Genomic DNA, 17664 nt, shown 5'->3' on the forward strand with positions numbered 1-17664 from the left:
CTGGAAATAAGGTCATTTACTATTCTAAATCTTGTTTCTAGCTAAAACATGGTTGTTGAAAAAGGTTTTCACTACGTCTACTCTAAAGTCCATGTGAGTCCTGGGTCTATTTGCATGTGTGTCCATGGGGCATGGTGATAGCAATGTACACATAATATGCAGGTCCCACTGTTGACCATTGTTACAGATGATACTGTATATACGTACTGTAGCACATTGTACTGTGGAAGAAATGTTTGGGCATCACAAAGCAGCCAATAATTCTGTTGAGAAAGCTAGGCCCTTGGGTATATTGTGATTTATAGATATAATAATACTACATTAATAAAAATGTGTTTTAGAACTGTGGAGGTGATGAGTAAAAAAAAAAAAAAAAAAGAAAAAGTCACTAGGGTCTATACTACATACCACATAAAGGAGGAACCAATGTAACGTATGGATGGCGAAGAAACAGCACTTCTACTACCTTTAGATATTAAAAAAATATCTAAAAGTAAAATGTAAGTAATGCACATGTAGGATCCAGTGGCAGAACTCTGGTTATTATTTATGAACTGGCAGAAATGTGCAGGCAGTTATGACCAAATTGCCCTAGTTTATGTACCCACAGAATCCTTCAGGAACCCTGGTCTGTAGGTTACGGTGCAGTGTAGACCTGACCAGGGCTGTTTCTAGACAAGTGCAACCAGCAAAATATGCGATTCTATGGGTGTGGCTTTGCTGCAAGGGGCATGGTCTTGCAGGAAAAGACTACCTTACATTCCAGTTTTGCACCCTGCACCCTAGATATTGGCTACCACAGGAAAAAAAAAATCCTGATTCATACCCCTTACATTATTTTAAATTTTTCCTCCTTATAGTAATACCCCTTACACATTATGCCACACACCGTAATGCCCATTACACAATATGTCACACACCATAATGTCCTTAAACATTATGCCACACACCAAAATGCCACTTACACAATATGTCATACACCATAATGTCCTTAAACATTATCCTACACAGCAAAATGTCACTTACACAATAGTGCCCCATACAGCATATTGTTTATGCCCCTCACATAGTACCCCTGACATCATATTATGCCTACACAGTAATGCCCCTACCTGCTCGTTGTCAGGGGATAAATGCAGCACGCCAGCATCTTGTTTACGCAACCCCCCTCACTCCGCTAGTCAGGGGTCCCAACACTTCCGGGAATGCTGTTCACGTATGCATTCCTTTTTCCTAGTAAATATCCCTTCCAAAATGGCCACCGCCTACTCTAGCATCCTTCACAACTGTCTTCTCTCAGGCAGTGGCCATTTTGGGAGGGACACTTTCATAGTATTTTATGTGGTCGGCTAGACCACATAGAATACTGCACACACTGGCTGCTTGCCGGCACCCCGCACGATTGCACGGCTGGCCCACCCCTAGAAACAGCCCTGGACCTGACACTAAAGATATAATTTTCCTGAATCTGAATGTCTGCACCTAAGGCAAAGGACTTCTCTTCTGCATACCATTGATTAAAAAGAGAAACAGCTCCAGCTCCCCCCCCCCAACATCTCCTGTTCTGAAAAATGTCTTGTCTGTGGGAACAGGTTTGATAATTACTGACCCAGCCAAGCAGGCTGGCACGTGAGCATGAATAAAGAATCCTGAAAACATGAACAGCTGGCCGTGCATGAGAACTGGGGCTGAGAAACACTGTTCTAGATGCATCAACAAAATAATTATTTGAGATTTTTAGTTAACTAAACACTTATACATTACAGTATGTCTAACATTGCTATTCCACCCAGTGTATGAAGGGAATCAAATTGAACAACAGAGCAATGGTTTTAAAGGTTCTATACTCATCTGCATTGTCAGATTATATATATAAACATATATTTCTCTATCGTCCTAAGTGGATGCTGGGGTTCCTGAAAGGACCATGGGGAATAGCGGCTCCGCAGGAGACAGGGCACAAAAAAGTAAAGCTTTACTAGGTCAGGTGGTGTGCACTGGCTCCTCCCCCTATGACCCTCCTCCAGACTCCAGTTAGATTTTGTGCCCGAACGAGAAGGGTGCAATCTAGGTGGCTCTCCTAAAGAGCTGCTTAGAGAAAGTTTAGTTTAGGTTTTTTTCTTTACAGTGAGTCCTGCTGGCAACAGGATCACTGCAACGTGGGACTTAGGGGGAAAGTAGTAAACTCACCTGCATGCAGAGTGGATTTGCTGCTTGGCTACTGGACACCATTAGCTCCAGAGGGATCGAACACAGGCCCAGCCGTGGAGTCCGGTCCCGGAGCCGCGCCGCCGACCCCCTTGCAGATGCTGAAGCGTGAAGAGGTCCGGAAACCGGCGGCTGAAGACTCCTCAGTCTTCATAAGGTAGCGCACAGCACTGCAGCTGTGCGCCATTTTCCTCTCAGCACACTTCACTGGGCAGTCACTGAGGGTGCAGAGCGCTGGGGGGGGGCGCTCTGAGAGGCAAATATAAACCTTATACAAGGCTAAAAATACCTCACATATAGCCCATAGGGGCTATATGGAGATATTTAACCCCTGCCTGACTGGAAAAATAGCGGGAGAAGAACCCGCCGAAAAAGGGGCGGGGCCTATCTCCTCAGCACACGGCGCCATTTTCTGTCACAGCTCCGCTGGTCAGAACGGCTCCCAGGTCTCTCCCCTGCACTACAGAAACAGGGTAAAACAGAGAGGGGGGGCACATTAATGGCTATATATATATATATTAAAGCAGCTATAAGGGAGCACTTAATATAAGGATATCCCTTGTATATATAGCGCTTTGTGGTGTGTGCTGGCAGACTCTCCCTCTGTCTCCCCAAAAGGGCTAGTGGGTCCTGTCTTCATTAGAGCATTCCCTGTGAGTTTGCGGTGTGTGTCGGTACGTGGTGTCGACATGTATGAGGACGATATTGGTGTGGAGGCGGAGCAATTGCCAAATATGCAGATGTCACCCCCCAGGGGGTCGACACCAGAATGGATGCCTTTATTTGTGGAATTACGTGATGGTTTATCTTCCCTTAAACAGTCAGTTGAGGACATGAGGCGGCCGGACAATCAATTAATGCCTGTCCAGGCGCCTCAAACACCGTCAGGGGCTGTAAAACGCCCTTTGCCTCAGTCGGTCGACACAGACCCAGACACGGGCACTGATTCCAGTGACGACGGTAGAAATTCAAACGTATTTTCCAGTAGGGCCACACGTTATATGATTTTGGCAATGAAGGAGACGTTACATTTAGCTGATACTACAGATACCGTAAAACAGGGTATTATGTATGGTGTGAAAAAACTACAAACAGTTTTTCCTGAATCAGAAGAATTAAATGACGTGTGTGATGAAGCGTGGGTTGCTCCTGATAAAAAGTTGATAATTTCAAAAAAGTTATTGGCATTATACCCTTTCCCGCCAGAGGTTAGGGCGCGCTGGGAAACACCCCCTAAGGTGGACAAGGCGCTCACACGCTTATCCAAACAAGTGGCGTTACCCTCTCCTGAGACGGCCGCACTTAAGGATCCATCAGATAGAAAGATGGAAGTTATTCAAAAGAATATATACACACATGCAGGTGTTATACTACGACCAGCTATAGCAACTGCCTGGATGTGCAGTGCTGGAGTAGTTTGGTCAGAATCCCTGATTGAAAATATTGATACCCTAGATAGGGACAATGTTTTACTGTCGTTAGAACAAATAAAGGATGCATTTATCTATATGCGTGATGCACAGAGGGATATTTGCACACTGGCATCTCGGGTGAGTGCTATGTCCATTTCAGCCAGAAGAGCCTTATGGACACGACAGTGGACAGGCGATGCGGATTCAAAACGTCACATGGAGGTTTTGCCGTATAAAGGGGAGGAGTTATTTGGAGTTGGTCTATCAGACTTGGTGGCCACGGCTACTGCCGGGAAATCCACTTTTTTACCTCAAGTCACTCCCCAACAGAGAAAGGCACCGACCTTTCAACCGCAGCCTTTTCGCTCCTACAAAAATAAGAGAGCAAAGGGCTTGTCGTACCTGCCACGAGGCAGAGGAAGAGGGAAGAGACACCAACAGGCAGCTCCTTCCCAGGAACAGAAGCCCTCCCCGGCTCCTGCAAAAACCTCAGCATGACGCTGGGGCCTCTCAAGCGGACTCGGGGACAGTGGGGGGCCGTCTCAAAAATTACAGCGCGCAGTGGGCTCACTCGCAGGTAGACCCCTGGATCCTGCAGATAATATCTCAGGGGTACAGGTTGGAATTAGAGACGGATCCTCCTCATCGTTTCCTGAAGTCTGCCTTACCAACCGTCTCTTCCGAAAGGGAGAGGGTGTTGGAAGCCATTCACAAGCTGTACGCTCAGCAGGTGATAGTCAAAGTACCCCTATTACAACAAGGAAAGGGGTATTATTCCACTCTATTTGTGGTACCGAAGCCGGATGGCTCGGTAAGGCCTATTCTAAATCTGAAGTCCTTGAACCTCTACATAAAAAAGTTCAAGTTCAAGATGGAGTCACTCAGAGCAGTGATAGCGAACCTGGAAGAAGGGGACTTTATGGTATCCTTGGACATCAAGGATGCGTATCTACACGTTCCGATTTACCCCGCACACCAGGGGTACCTCAGGTTCATTGTTCAAAACTGTCACTATCAGTTTCAGACGCTGCCGTTCGGATTGTCCACGGCGCCTCGGGTCTTTACCAAGGTAATGGCCGAGATGATGATTCTTCTTCGAAGAAAAGGCGTATTAGTTATCCCATACTTGGACGATCTCCTAATAAGGGCAAGGTCCAGAGAACAGCTGGAGACAGCTTTAGCACTATCTCAAGAGGTGCTAAGACAACACGGGTGGATTCTGAATATTCCAAAATCCCATTTAATCCCGACAACTCGTCTGCTGTTCCTAGGAATGATTCTGGACACGGTTCAGAAAAAGGTTTTCCTTCCAGAGGAAAAAGCCAAGGAGTTATCCGATCTGGTCAGGAACCTCCTAAAACCAGGAAAAGTGTCAGTACATCAATGCACAAGAGTCCTGGGAAAAATGGTGGCTTCTTACGAAGCAATTCCATTCGGCAGATTCCATGCAAGAATATTCCGAAGGGATCTGTTGGACAAATGGTCAGGGTCGCATCTGCAGATGCACCTGCGAATAACCCTGTCACCAAAGACAAGGGTGTCACTTCTGTGGTGGTTGCAGAAGGCTCACCTATTAGAAGGCCGCAGATTCGGCATTCAGGATTGGATCCTGGTGACCACGGACGCCAGCCTGAGAGGCTGGGGAGCAGTCACACAAGGAAGAAACTTCCAGGGAGTATGGACGAGTCTGGAAAAGTCTCTTCACATAAACATTCTGGAACTAAGAGCAATCTACAATGCTCTAAGCCAGGCGGAACTTCTCCTGCAAGGAAAGCCGGTGTTGATTCAGTCGGACAACATCACGGCGGTCGCCCATGTAAACAGGAAGGGCGGCACAAGAAGCAGGAGTGCAATGGCAGAAGCTGCCAAGATTCTTCGCTGGGCGGAGAATCACGTGATAGCACTGTCAGCAGTGTTCATCCCGGGCGTGGACAACTGGGAAGCAGACTTCCTCAGCAGACACGATCTTCATCCGGGAGAGTGGGGTCTACATCCAGAAGTCTTCAACATGTTAATAGACCGTTGGGAAAGACCAATTGTAGACATGATGGCGTCTCGCCTCAACAAGAAACTGGACAAATATTGCGCCAGGTCAAGAGATCCACAGGCAATAGCTGTGGACGCACTGGTAACTCCTTGGGTGTACCAGTCAGTGTATGTGTTTCCTCCTCTGCCGCTCATACCAAAGGTATTGAAGATCATACGGCAAAGAAGAGTAAGAACAATACTAGTGGTTCCGGATTGGCCGAGAAGGACTTGGTATCCGGAACTTCAAGAGATGCTCACGGACGAACCGTGGCCTCTACCTCTGAGAAGGGACCTGCTACAGCAGGGTCCCTGTCTTTTTCAAGACTTACCGCGGCTGCGTTTGACGGCATGGCGGTTGAACGCCAGATCCTAAAAGGGAAAGGCATTCCAGAAGAAGTCATTCCTACCTTGATTAAGGCACGGAAGGAAGTCACCGTGAAACATTATCACCGCATTTGGCGAAAATATGTAGCGTGGTGCGAGGATCGGAGGGTTCCGACGGAGGAATTCCAACTGGGTCGTTTCCTACATTTCCTGCAATCAGGATTATCTATGGGTCTCAAATTGGGATCCATTAAGGTTCAAATTTCGGCCCTGTCAATATTCTTCCAAAAAGAATTGGCCTCTGTCCCTGAGGTCCAGACTTTTGTCAAGGGAGTACTGCATATACAGCCTCCTGTGGTGCCTCCGGTGGCACCGTGGGATCTAAATGTAGTTTTAGATTTCCTCAAATCCCATTGGTTTGAACCATTGAAAAAGGTGGATTTGAAATATCTCACATTGAAAGTGACTATGTTACTAGTCCTGGCCTCTGCCAGGAGAGTATCTGAATTGGCGGCTTTATCTTATAAAAGTCCTTATCTAATCTTCCATTCGGATAGGGCAGAACTGCGGACTCGTCCGCATTTTCTCCCTAAAGTGGTATCAGCATTTCATCTGAACCAACCTATTGTGGTGCCTGCGGCCACTAGCGACTTGGAGGACTCCAAGTTGTTGGACGTTGTCAGAGCCTTAAAAATATACATTGCAAGGACGGCTGGAGTCAGAAAATCTGACTCGCTGTTTATATTGTATGCACCCAACAAGTTGGGCGCACCTGCTTCTAAGCAGTCGATTGCTCGTTGGATTTGTAACACAATTCAACTTGCACATTCTGTGGCAGGCCTGCCACAGCCTAAAACTGTAAAAGCCCACTCCACAAGGAAGGTGGGCTCATCTTGGGCGGCTGCCCGAGGGGTCTCGGCATTACAACTCTGCCGAGCAGCTACGTGGTCGGGGGAGAACACGTTTGTAAAATTTTACAAATTTGATACCCTGGCAAAGGAGGACCTGGAGTTCTCTCATTCGGTGCTGCAGAGTCATCCGCACTCTCCCGCCCGTTTGGGAGCTTTGGTATAATCCCCATGGTCCTTTCAGGAACCCCAGCATCCACTTAGGACGATAGAGAAAATAAGAATTTACTTACCGATAATTCTATTTCTCGGAGTCCGTAGTGGATGCTGGGCGCCCATCCCAAGTGCGGATTATCTGCAATACTTGTACATAGTTATTGTTAACTAATTCGGGTTATTGTTAAGGAGCCATCTTTAAGAGGCCCTTTCTGTTGTCATACTGTTAACTGGGTTTAGATCACAAGTTGTACGGTGTGATTGGTGTGGCTGGTATGAGTCTTACCCGGGATTCAAAATGCCTCCCTTATTGTGTATGCTCGTCCGGGCACAGTACCTAACTGGAGTCTGGAGGAGGGTCATAGGGGGAGGAGCCAGTGCACACCACCTGACCTAGTAAAGCTTTACTTTTTTGTGCCCTGTCTCCTGCGGAGCCGCTATTCCCCATGGTCCTTTCAGGAACCCCAGCATCCACTACGGACTCCGAGAAATAGAATTATCGGTAAGTAAATTCTTATTATTATTATTACCACTTATTTATATACCACACACATATTCTGCAGAGCTTTCACAGAGAGAATATTTGGCCATTCACATCAGTCCCTTCCCCAGTGGAGCTTACAATCCATGGGGGACATTTACTAAGCAGTGATAAGAGCAGAGAAGTGAGCCAGTGGAGAAATTGCCTATGGCAACCACTGAAGTAACATCTATAATTTGCATACTATAAATTTTTACAGAGCTGCTGATTGGTTGATGGGGAAACTTCTCAGCTCTTACCACTGCTTAGTAAATGTCCCCCTATATTCCCTACCACATGTTCAAGCACAGACATTCACACTAGGGTTAATCTTTTTTGTTGGGATCCAATTAACCTACCAGTATATTTTTGGATTGGGGAAGGAAACCGGAGCACCCAAAGGAAACCCACGCAAGTACAGCTAGAATATACAAACTCCACACAGTTAGAGCCATGGTGGGAATCGAACCCATGACCACAGTGCTGTGAGGCAGTAATGCTAACCATTACACCATCCGTACTGCCCATATAAATCGCCTATGGAGAGCTTTGTATGTCACAGAAAATCAAATACTATATATACATGTATTCAACCTTAATATACCTGGGCTGGTGGGTTGTTTTTTTTTAACTTGTGGACTGCAAATAATCCACAACAGAATAACCCTAAATTGAGGTCAAGTTAATATGGAAATATAAAGAAACAAACCTCGGAGTTACACATTCCACCAAAAGGACACAGGCTATGACAAGCTTGTAATATCATGTTTAGATACTTCTGCTACATTTTAAATACCTGAAAACATTTGTTCAGTGTGTTTTACTGGTATTTTGTCTGCTACTTAGAATTCAGAGAGGGGGGAGGACTTAAATAGGCAGATGTTCTTTGGGTCATTGAATTCAATGCAGAAAGGGTTGGAAAAGGGATACAGGGGTAACTCTGGCATGAGAGCAACACCCCTGCATTGACGATTGGTCCTTACTGCTGGGTCTGAAAGAAACTTAAACATCTGACAGAGCAAGAGACTAGCAGAGTCCAAATCATCAGATTGGGGTAGGTGTGTGCTAATCTGTGGTACCCAGTGCAGGAGTGCGCTGAGGATAGAGCAGGATAGCTAGTAATACTGTATGTCTCTGCCAGGTTTCAGCAGCAAAGTAGTATAGAAATATATGAATTGTAACTTGCAGCTTGTGAGTCAAGTGGACAAATGTAGCTTTCTTATGTAAAAACTTTCTGTGTCTCTCTTTTGAATTGTTGCTGCTTTATAGACTGTTGTTTATAATGCATTGTATTGATGGAGGATTAGATACACAGATACTTACTGCAAAATGCCATGTTTGTCAATATAAACTAAGAATCAAAAAGTGTGAGATTACAATTGCATAGATTTCGTATTAGTGGCATGTGTTTTATTTCTGAAAATTATTGGGACTGAAACATGAGAAACGTGGGTGCTTTAGTTTCAACAATTATACTTTGTTTCATGAAATATTTATTGATAGCAAATGAGCATATTTTATGTTTGCTAGTGAATGTATAATGTTTTATTACTTGATTAATTTTTATTTCTTTTTTTATTATCTGAATAGGTGATTTATTCTCCACTGACCATTCTTTAATGTGGACAAAATTGATTTTGTTTTGCCGTAATACTAGATTAATAATAGAGTTCTATAGTTATTTATTATTTTTGGGGGGAATTTGTGTTGAACAGTCCCAGACACTATATGGATAATACTCCACATTTCTAGAGCCAGAGTCATTGTGTTATATTTAAACCACATTTGTTTTATGTTAACAACCAGATTGTTGGTACTTTAGTAAATGGTGCCTGCCTGTAAAATACATGTCACTGTGTGTCAGAGATCAACAAGTATCTCTCCAGCTAATGTGGGACTACAAGTGCCAGCGTTCCTTGCCACCATGATAGCTGGTCTTCTTCCAGCCTCCAGCTGGTGTCCTGAGAGTTGTAGTTCAACAGCAGTGATATCACTGATGTAAGTAGTATATAACTAGTTTCGGTACAGGAGAATATTATGTAATATAAATATTTCTGCTATGGATTTTAGGATTCAATGGTTCCTAATTTCTCTGCATTTTGTATTTATAAATATGCCATGTTGTTTGATTAACCAAGTTATACTAAATGTCCACCATATACTCCAGGGAAGGGGCTAAAGCAGGGTCTCCAAACTCAGAGCTATGGACACAACGGCTGTGCGAAAATATGCTGATGCCCGCAAGAGGTGGTTTGTGTTAAAAGATGTCCACTGCCAGCGTCTCAGATCCAATGCCTGCATACAAAGGTGCAGCATTAAATCACCATCGTGACCACCAGCTGCAGCATCAACTGCCCAATTAAAACTAAGGTTATTGCGCTGCAGAGGCCAGTAAATCTGCAGTAAATCTGCATCAGAAGACACAGTCACTGGCCTCGGCACTCCCACAAAAGACAACATGAAACACTCAAGGCCGTCTTAACAGTAGTGTGGGCCCCTGGGCATAGCAGTGCACAGGGGCCCCTAACCATCCTCCAGGGGGGGTGCTATCAGTGGCAGCTTTGATGTCCTGTAGGCGGTAGGGGGTGTACTATCTTCTGCTCAGCATATAGGACCTGGAGCAGTAATTTCTGCTAATTACTCCTTTACTGCACAGATGGGAGGGAGAACACAAAACTATAGAAGGGGACATTGGGCTGAATGAAGGGGCCCCGGTACATGACTTCCAGGGTGGCATGGGGTGTTTAATATGTAAGGGAGGGGCCGATAGTGGAATGGGCTTAATATTCATAATTTTCTGGTGAGAGAGCAGCTTGCATGACTGCAGATATCTCAAGTTCCTGGAAAAAGATTTCTTAGCTTTGAATGGGATAAAAAAAATTAGAGTGTCTCACCTGTCAGGAGGTACTGGGGACTTGGGGATCAGAGTTCAGGAGCCAGAGCAATCCACCAACGAACATATAAAACTGCATATTAGGCATGTGGAGCTTGAGCAGGGACCAGCTGCTTGAAGGCTGATATCCTTGGTTCTGGGCATAGTAGGGACAAGCTGCCAGTGTCCACTGAAAGTGGAGAGTCCCAGCTTTTCTCAGGAAAACTCTAAGTCATACAGAGCCCGAGATATCTGGCTGGCAAGAGCAATTAACAGGCTTGGATGGGGACCACTGCTTTGAAGTCAGGTATCTCTGGTTCCCTATGGCCGATTTTAAAAAATCTGGTACCTCTAGAAAGAGGGGACCCTCAGCTATCAGCCTAGGGCCCTTATACTCCTGGGGCCCTTGGGCAAGAGCCCATTTAGCCCATATGAAAAGACAGCCCTGGAAACACTGTACAGTCTTGAAAGCACTGATCAGTTGCGACCAACTGGGGACTGCGCGCAGGGCTGAATAAGCCCCTTAGTCTACAATGCACCCTGACAGTCTAGGTTTTTATTTATTTATTCATGCTTGAGGACAGATGGTTTAAATCAAACTCATTGAAGTAATAATTAAGTCACCTGTGCTTAAGCATGGATATCCTTGAAAACTGGACCATTAGGGTGGCTTGAGCAGGGCTGCCGACAGCTTTGTCGGGCCCCGGTACTGTGAGGCGGTGTGGCCAGCTCTGGGAGGTATGGTCAGACCCCCTCTGTGCAAAATATAAAAAATAGACTAGGTGGGTGCCGGTGTAGTCTGGGGCGGATGTGGGGGGATTGGGGTATCAAGTGTGATCGCTCACCCCTCTACCACCGCACATCATGCAGGGAGAGAGAGGACTGACTGCTGATACAGCTGCCTCTCTCCACATCCCAGATACAGCAGCATGTTCTGGGCTGGGGAGAGAGGCTGCTGCAGCAGCAGTCACTTCTTTCTCCCTGACCGATGTACTACGCCGCTGTCTGTTACAGGAGAAGAGGGGACCTTCAACAGGCGCGGAACAGGGTAAAAGTACCCGCTCCCCCTCTCAGCACCACTGGTCGTGAGAACTGGGTTTGGGAAACACTAGGTTAAAGAAATATCCTGAAAATGGCAATTTATTTTTCTTCCTGGGAAATTAGGTGATATATGTTATGTATGAATATAGCACTTACCTATACTCCCCTGTTACGGCGGGTTTACCGTGACGTTTCCATCAGACCAAGCAGGAGCTCCATGCCATGTTTTCTAATGAAGGTCTAGTTATATTTTTAAATGCAAAATCCTTGATGGCTAGTATTTCATTTCTGATGTTAGAAAATGTGTGTTGGGGCAGTGTAGAGGCATAGCACAGCATAATCATTCAGCCTTGCCTTTATATCTGCTGTAATATGGATTATTCATACTGTGTTTATATAGTGCCAGTATATTGTGCAGCATTTTACAGTGTTAATCAAGGCCAGCCACATTAGAGTTTATTATCTGATTGTGTTATCACAAGCACACAAACACACACCTCGCAGGACCAGCATGGTAACGTTATCATTACTATATATGTCTTGGTCTTATGGACACCACTACTGGAGTGGCAGGGTTGTCAAACATCAGGGACCCTGATCTTCCAAGCCCAGTGTAACTACAATGCTTGTTAGTAGGAAGCTTTATGTGCTCCCTACAGTGTGACTGCCAATGCCATAAGGTCCCGGTTTAAAGCCCCGAATTCCATTCATGTTAGAAAGTGAAATTCACTTTGATGTTCTGCACTTCTCTGAGCAGGAGGTGCTAAACACAGCATGAGGAGGTAGGAGAGAAGCCAATGATGGGGCTATGGGGACATATGGCACAGGTGCATTACCTCTTTATGGTCCATGAGCTCCATTGGGAGATGCATTCATTTAAAGGGACAGCTATAGAACTTAACTTGCTTAAACATATGTACACCCCCAACCGTGTAAATGTGTTGAGGAGTTTTGTTACAACACAGGTGGTGGCTACTACGTATTACACTGTAATACATAGCAGCCACCACCTGTGTTGTAACAAAACTCCTCAATACATTTATACCAGTCGCTTCTATATTAATGCAGTGCCACCTCACCTCTCCAGTGTAACACATCCCTCATCCTCACATAGTACTATTAACACATTCCACCCTCCCCTGGAAATCATCCCCCGACCTCTGTAGTCACAGTCTCACCTTCCCTCACCTCTTTGCTAACAACTTACCACTCACCCTTCTCTTGGAGCACACACACACACACACACACACACACACACACACACACACACACACACACACACTATGATCAACACCCTTAGAAGGTTAATGAACACTCTACACCCCTTCGTGAGGTTCACCTGACAGCCGCCTCTCCCATAAAGCTTTATGTACTTACCGGTACTCACATGACCACAGGTCTTCAACTCCAGATTATAGGGGTTTATAAGATCACTGGACAGCATTACTGTCAGGAATCCAGTGGCCATAGCTGGGTAATGGTCACATATCTGTTAGGTACTGCAGCTAACAACCCCCGTAGCAACCCATTTCCTGTCACTAGAAACATATTCCCCTATAGCAACCTATCCGCTACCTTCTGTACAGTGGCGGAATTGGCGAATGGTGGGCCCAGGTGCAACAATATGCATTGGGCCCCCACTCCCATGGGATGCAGTTATGTGACTGGCGGTTGGGAGACCGCCGGTCACTATACGGACGCCAGAATCCCACCCAGTGGAAAGCCCGACAGTCAGCATGCCAACTGACAGGGACTATTTCCACTCGTTGGTTTCCATGACACCCATAGAGTGGGAATAGAACTTATGGTAAGCGCAGCAAGCCACTGAGCCATGGGCTTCGCTGCGCTCACCAAACCGGCAATCTAAACACCGGGATCCTGGCATTGTTATGGTGACCGGTGGAATCCCAACCACAGGTCACCCATACCCAACCCACCCCCACGATAGATACAGATGTGTTCTTATACACCTTTTCCACAATGCATCACGGCATACCTAATGCGAGAAATTGGGAGTGTGCATTTGCCTCATTGAGAAGGAGCATGGCCATATAATATCGCCCCTTGCACATTACACCATATGGTAGCAGCGCCCCTTCAGCACCCCTAACACATTGTATGCCCACACAGTAACAGCACCCCTTACACAGTGTATGCCTACACAGTAACAGCACCCCTTACACAGTGTATGCCTACACAGTACCAGCACCCCTTACACATTGTATAATGTCCACACAGGGGCTGCAGGAAGTTACTTGCCTCAGTGGCATGCGTGAATAATTAGTGGCAGCTTCCGCTGCTCAGGGAAATGGCTGTCAGTGTATCTGCTCCTCCTCACCTCCTTCCCACAGACATTTTAGATGGTCACTAGATTGTGACATCAGATGATCCCTGATGCCCAAGCAGTTATTATCACAGACAAAGGAAGGGGCAGGAGCGGAGAGGGGAGAGCGGCACCTCCTCCTACCTCCGGCTGGGACCAGACTGCAGAGCAATTTCAGATATCATGATCACCTCCCTGGCGCCCAAGCAGAGCACAGACAGAGGAAGGGTGAGGAGCGAGAGGGGAAAGCGGCACCTCCTCTACCCCCTGGCCAACTCCAGACTGCAGAGCAAGTTTTGATTAGATGATCCCCTCCCCGGCACCCAAGCAGTGCACAGACAAAGGAAGGAGTCCTGTCCGTAGAGCAAGTCCGGTGTTACATTACTAGCAAGAGACAGGAGGTAGGCAGTGCAGCGCCGACGGCAGTCTATGAGTCAGTGTGACTCATTGTTATGCTGGTGGCTATGGGCCCCTTCAAAGCGTTGGGCCCCAGTGCAATGCACCGGCTGCACATGCGCTAGTTCCGCCACTGCTTCTGTAGTAATATCACATTGTCCTCTGTAGAAATAAATTCCCTCACCCCTGTAGCAGCACACTTTTCTGCATCTATCATCCGAGCACTGCTATGGTAGTATAGGGACAGTCTGGTTCATAAATCAGAGTAAAACACATTCTGCGTTGCTATCAGAATGACTTCATTGACAAATTGCAGCTGTTGAAATGGGAGAATGTCTAACCCCTCAACCACAGAGCGAGTCTGTACAGTACAGTACAGATACCGGGGGACTTGGAATCTTTGTTGCTGTAATAGGAATTCCTAATTTTTGGTAGCACACTGTAAATTATAATAAATGTGCCTCTATGAGAGGAAAGCCTCGGCCAGTTGGCAGCAGTCCAATGATAATGATAATAGTATACAATGCTGTCATCATTTAGCACATCATCATTACTATTCCCCCTGAAGCCCTTTTCTGCCTCTCTCATTAATATGCCTTTCTCACCCTCTTTTATCTTTCAACCACTTAACACCTTCTCTCATCATGCCCCCTTGTATCACCCATTTATCATTCCCCTCCTTTCTATCACCCTTTCATTATTCTCCTCATTACCCCCTTAATCATTCCCTCCATTTCCATCACCACTTCATCATTCTCCCCATTTCCATCACTCCGTTCATCATTCTCCCCATCACCTCCTTCATCATCCCCCCATTTCCATCACCTCTTCATTATTTTCCCCATTTCCATCACCCCTTCATCATACTCCCCTATCACCTCCTTCATCATCCCCACATTTCCATCACCTTATTTTCCCCATTTCCATCACCCCTTCATCATTCTTACCGTTTCCATCACCCCTTCATCAATCATTCTCCCCATTTCCATCTTCCTTTTCATCATTCCCTCCATTTCCATCACCACTTCATCATTCTCCCCATTTCCATCACTCCGTTCATCATTCTCCCCTATCACCTCCTTCATCATCCCCCCATTTCCATCACCTCTTCATTATTTTCCCCATTTCCATCACCCCTTCATCATACTCCCCTATCACCTCCTTCATCATCCCCCCATTTCCATCACTTTATTTTCCCCATTTCCATCACCCCTTCATCATTCTTACCGTTTCCATCACCCCTTCATCAATCATTCTCCCCATTTCCATCTTCCTTTTCATCATTCCCTCCATTTCCATCACCCTTTCATCATTCTTCCCATTTCCATCACCCCTTTCATCATTCTCCCCATTTCCATCATCCATTTCATCATTCTCCCCCCGTTTCTATCATCCTCTTCATCATTCTTCCCATTTCCATCATCTCATCATCATTCTATCATTCTCCCCCTTTCTATCATACTCTTCATCATGCTTCCCATTTCCATCATCCCTTCATCATTCTCCCCCTTTCTGTCACCGCTTTCACCATTCTAACCCCATTTCCATCGCCACTTTCATCATTCTCCTAATTTCCATCACCCTCTTCATCATTCTCTCCATTTCCATCACCCCCTTCATCGTTCCCCCCATTTCTATCACCCTTCATCATTCCCTCTCCTCCTTCGTTTCTCCCTGTATGATTTTCCCCTTCCTATGACAATACTCTCTAAATGCAACTCTGATCCAGTAAAATAGAGGATGCAGAGAATAATCTAATGTAGGTCTCTGGTGTTGTCACTACTTAGCACCCCCCTCCCCCTTCAAGAATGCACTCAAAATTTACTGCACCGGGCCCCCATGTTTACCTGATTTTTATTAGTAATTTAACATACCTTTGTTGAATCATAAGCTGTATAAAGGGCTATTCCTACACTTACACTTTACAGTTGGAAACAGCTGGGTTGCTTTTAATAGTGTTTACTTATTCAGCATTTATGTTCTGTTTTCCCAAGATCCCTAAGTGCTTAATAAATTTTACTTTACTTTTTAACAGTATGTGTGGTGTAAATATAGTGCCTTTATCAGCAGAATAACACTTTTAGAGACCTGTTACACCTGCATATATTTTCTAAGTATACACGTTATAAAATATTTGTATGTGTTATGATGGGTGAACATTCTGTTATGGCTTATCCGCATCTGTAATTGAAAAGTAATGTAGCGCACAGATTTATTTTGTTGCATCTTGTTAAGGAAGAATTTGACAGCTACCATTCTGGATTTATAACATGTACCTATACCTTTATTTATGCATATCATCCCATTCACACATACTGTACTTCATGTCTATTCATAAAACACAGATTTAATTAAATCCGCATTTTTATATGAGTGCGTATATGAGTCCTTATATGCTGTTTTGTTATATTGCTATACATTACAGTATAGTAATACTTTGGTTTCAAGCTGTCTGCTCATGTTTAAGTCAAATATAAATTATACATGACATTTTGTAACTGTAGTTTTTAAATGGCAATAAGTGAATCCCTTTTCTTACAAAATGGTTCACTGCAGTAGCAAAAGGGTAAAAACCCTTTTACAAAACATAAAAGCCTTATACAGGTTGAGTATCCCATATCCAAATATTCCGAAATACGGAATATTCCGAAATACAGACTTTTTTGAGTGAGAGTGAGATAGTGAAACCTTTGTTTTTTGATGGCTCAATGTACACAAACTTTGTTTAATACACAAAGTTATTAAAAGTATTGTATTAAATGACCTTCAGGCTGTGTGTATAAGGTGTATATGAAACATATATGAATTGTGTTAATGTAGATACACTTTGTTCAATGCATAAAATTACAAAAAATATTGGCGAAAATGACCTTCAGGCTATGTGTATAAGATGTATATGAAACATAAATGCATTCTGTGCTTAGATTTAGGTCCCATCACCATGATATCTCATTATGGTATGCAATTATTCCAAAATACGGAAAAATACGATATCCAAAATACCTCTGGTCCCATGCATTTTGGATAAGGGATACTCAACCTGTATTATTAAGGCAAACATACTTACCATAGGGCCTAATTCAGTAAGGATTGCATTTGCAAAGTTGCTTGCAGCAGTTTTGCAAATGCATACCTTAGCAATTCAAATGCAGGACCTTTTTCCTGCATTTGCAATAGCAATGCTGCAATCGATGCGATCGCAGTCCAGGATAAATATTGTGACCATCGGTCGCGATATTCATCTGCAATGGCAGGCTAAATAAGCCTGAATTAACTCTGTCTTGCGATGCAGTCCTTAACCTCACCACTCCTGGAAATTGGGGGCGACACCGCAATGTGATCGCAGGACCCGTTCTGCACTTGTGAATGACGCCTGCATCACTGTATGCAACATTTTAGTTACTATAATAAGCCATGCAGTGCGAGATTCCTGGCAGGAGTGAGCCACCAGGTCCTGTGTAACTGCTAGCATTGGG

At 44.9% G+C, this 17664-nt stretch overlaps 1 protein-coding gene and 1 long non-coding RNA gene across 5 annotated transcripts in view; one reads left to right on the forward strand and one right to left on the reverse strand.

Moving 5' to 3' along the window:
- LOC134957652 (tenascin-N-like) overlaps window positions 1-17664 on the forward strand; it is a 618734-nt gene that overhangs the window by 449136 nt on the left and 151934 nt on the right. The window contains exon 1 of one of the 4 annotated variants that reach the window (XM_063939694.1): window positions 8477-8610. The exons of the other annotated variants lie outside the window; for them this stretch is intronic. The gene's annotated coding sequence lies outside the window, so the exon portion shown is untranslated. Of the gene's footprint in view, window positions 1-8476; window positions 8611-17664 lie in introns of those variants that run through there. 4 annotated transcript variants of the gene reach the window in all.
- The window catches only part of LOC134957654 (uncharacterized), an 86672-nt gene that overhangs the window by 20464 nt on the left and 48544 nt on the right, over window positions 1-17664 (reverse strand). The gene's annotated exons all lie outside the window — the stretch shown is intronic.

Source organism: Pseudophryne corroboree, chromosome 9, assembly GCF_028390025.1.
Source record: "Pseudophryne corroboree isolate aPseCor3 chromosome 9, aPseCor3.hap2, whole genome shotgun sequence".
Taxonomy (NCBI): domain Eukaryota; kingdom Metazoa; phylum Chordata; class Amphibia; order Anura; family Myobatrachidae; genus Pseudophryne; species Pseudophryne corroboree.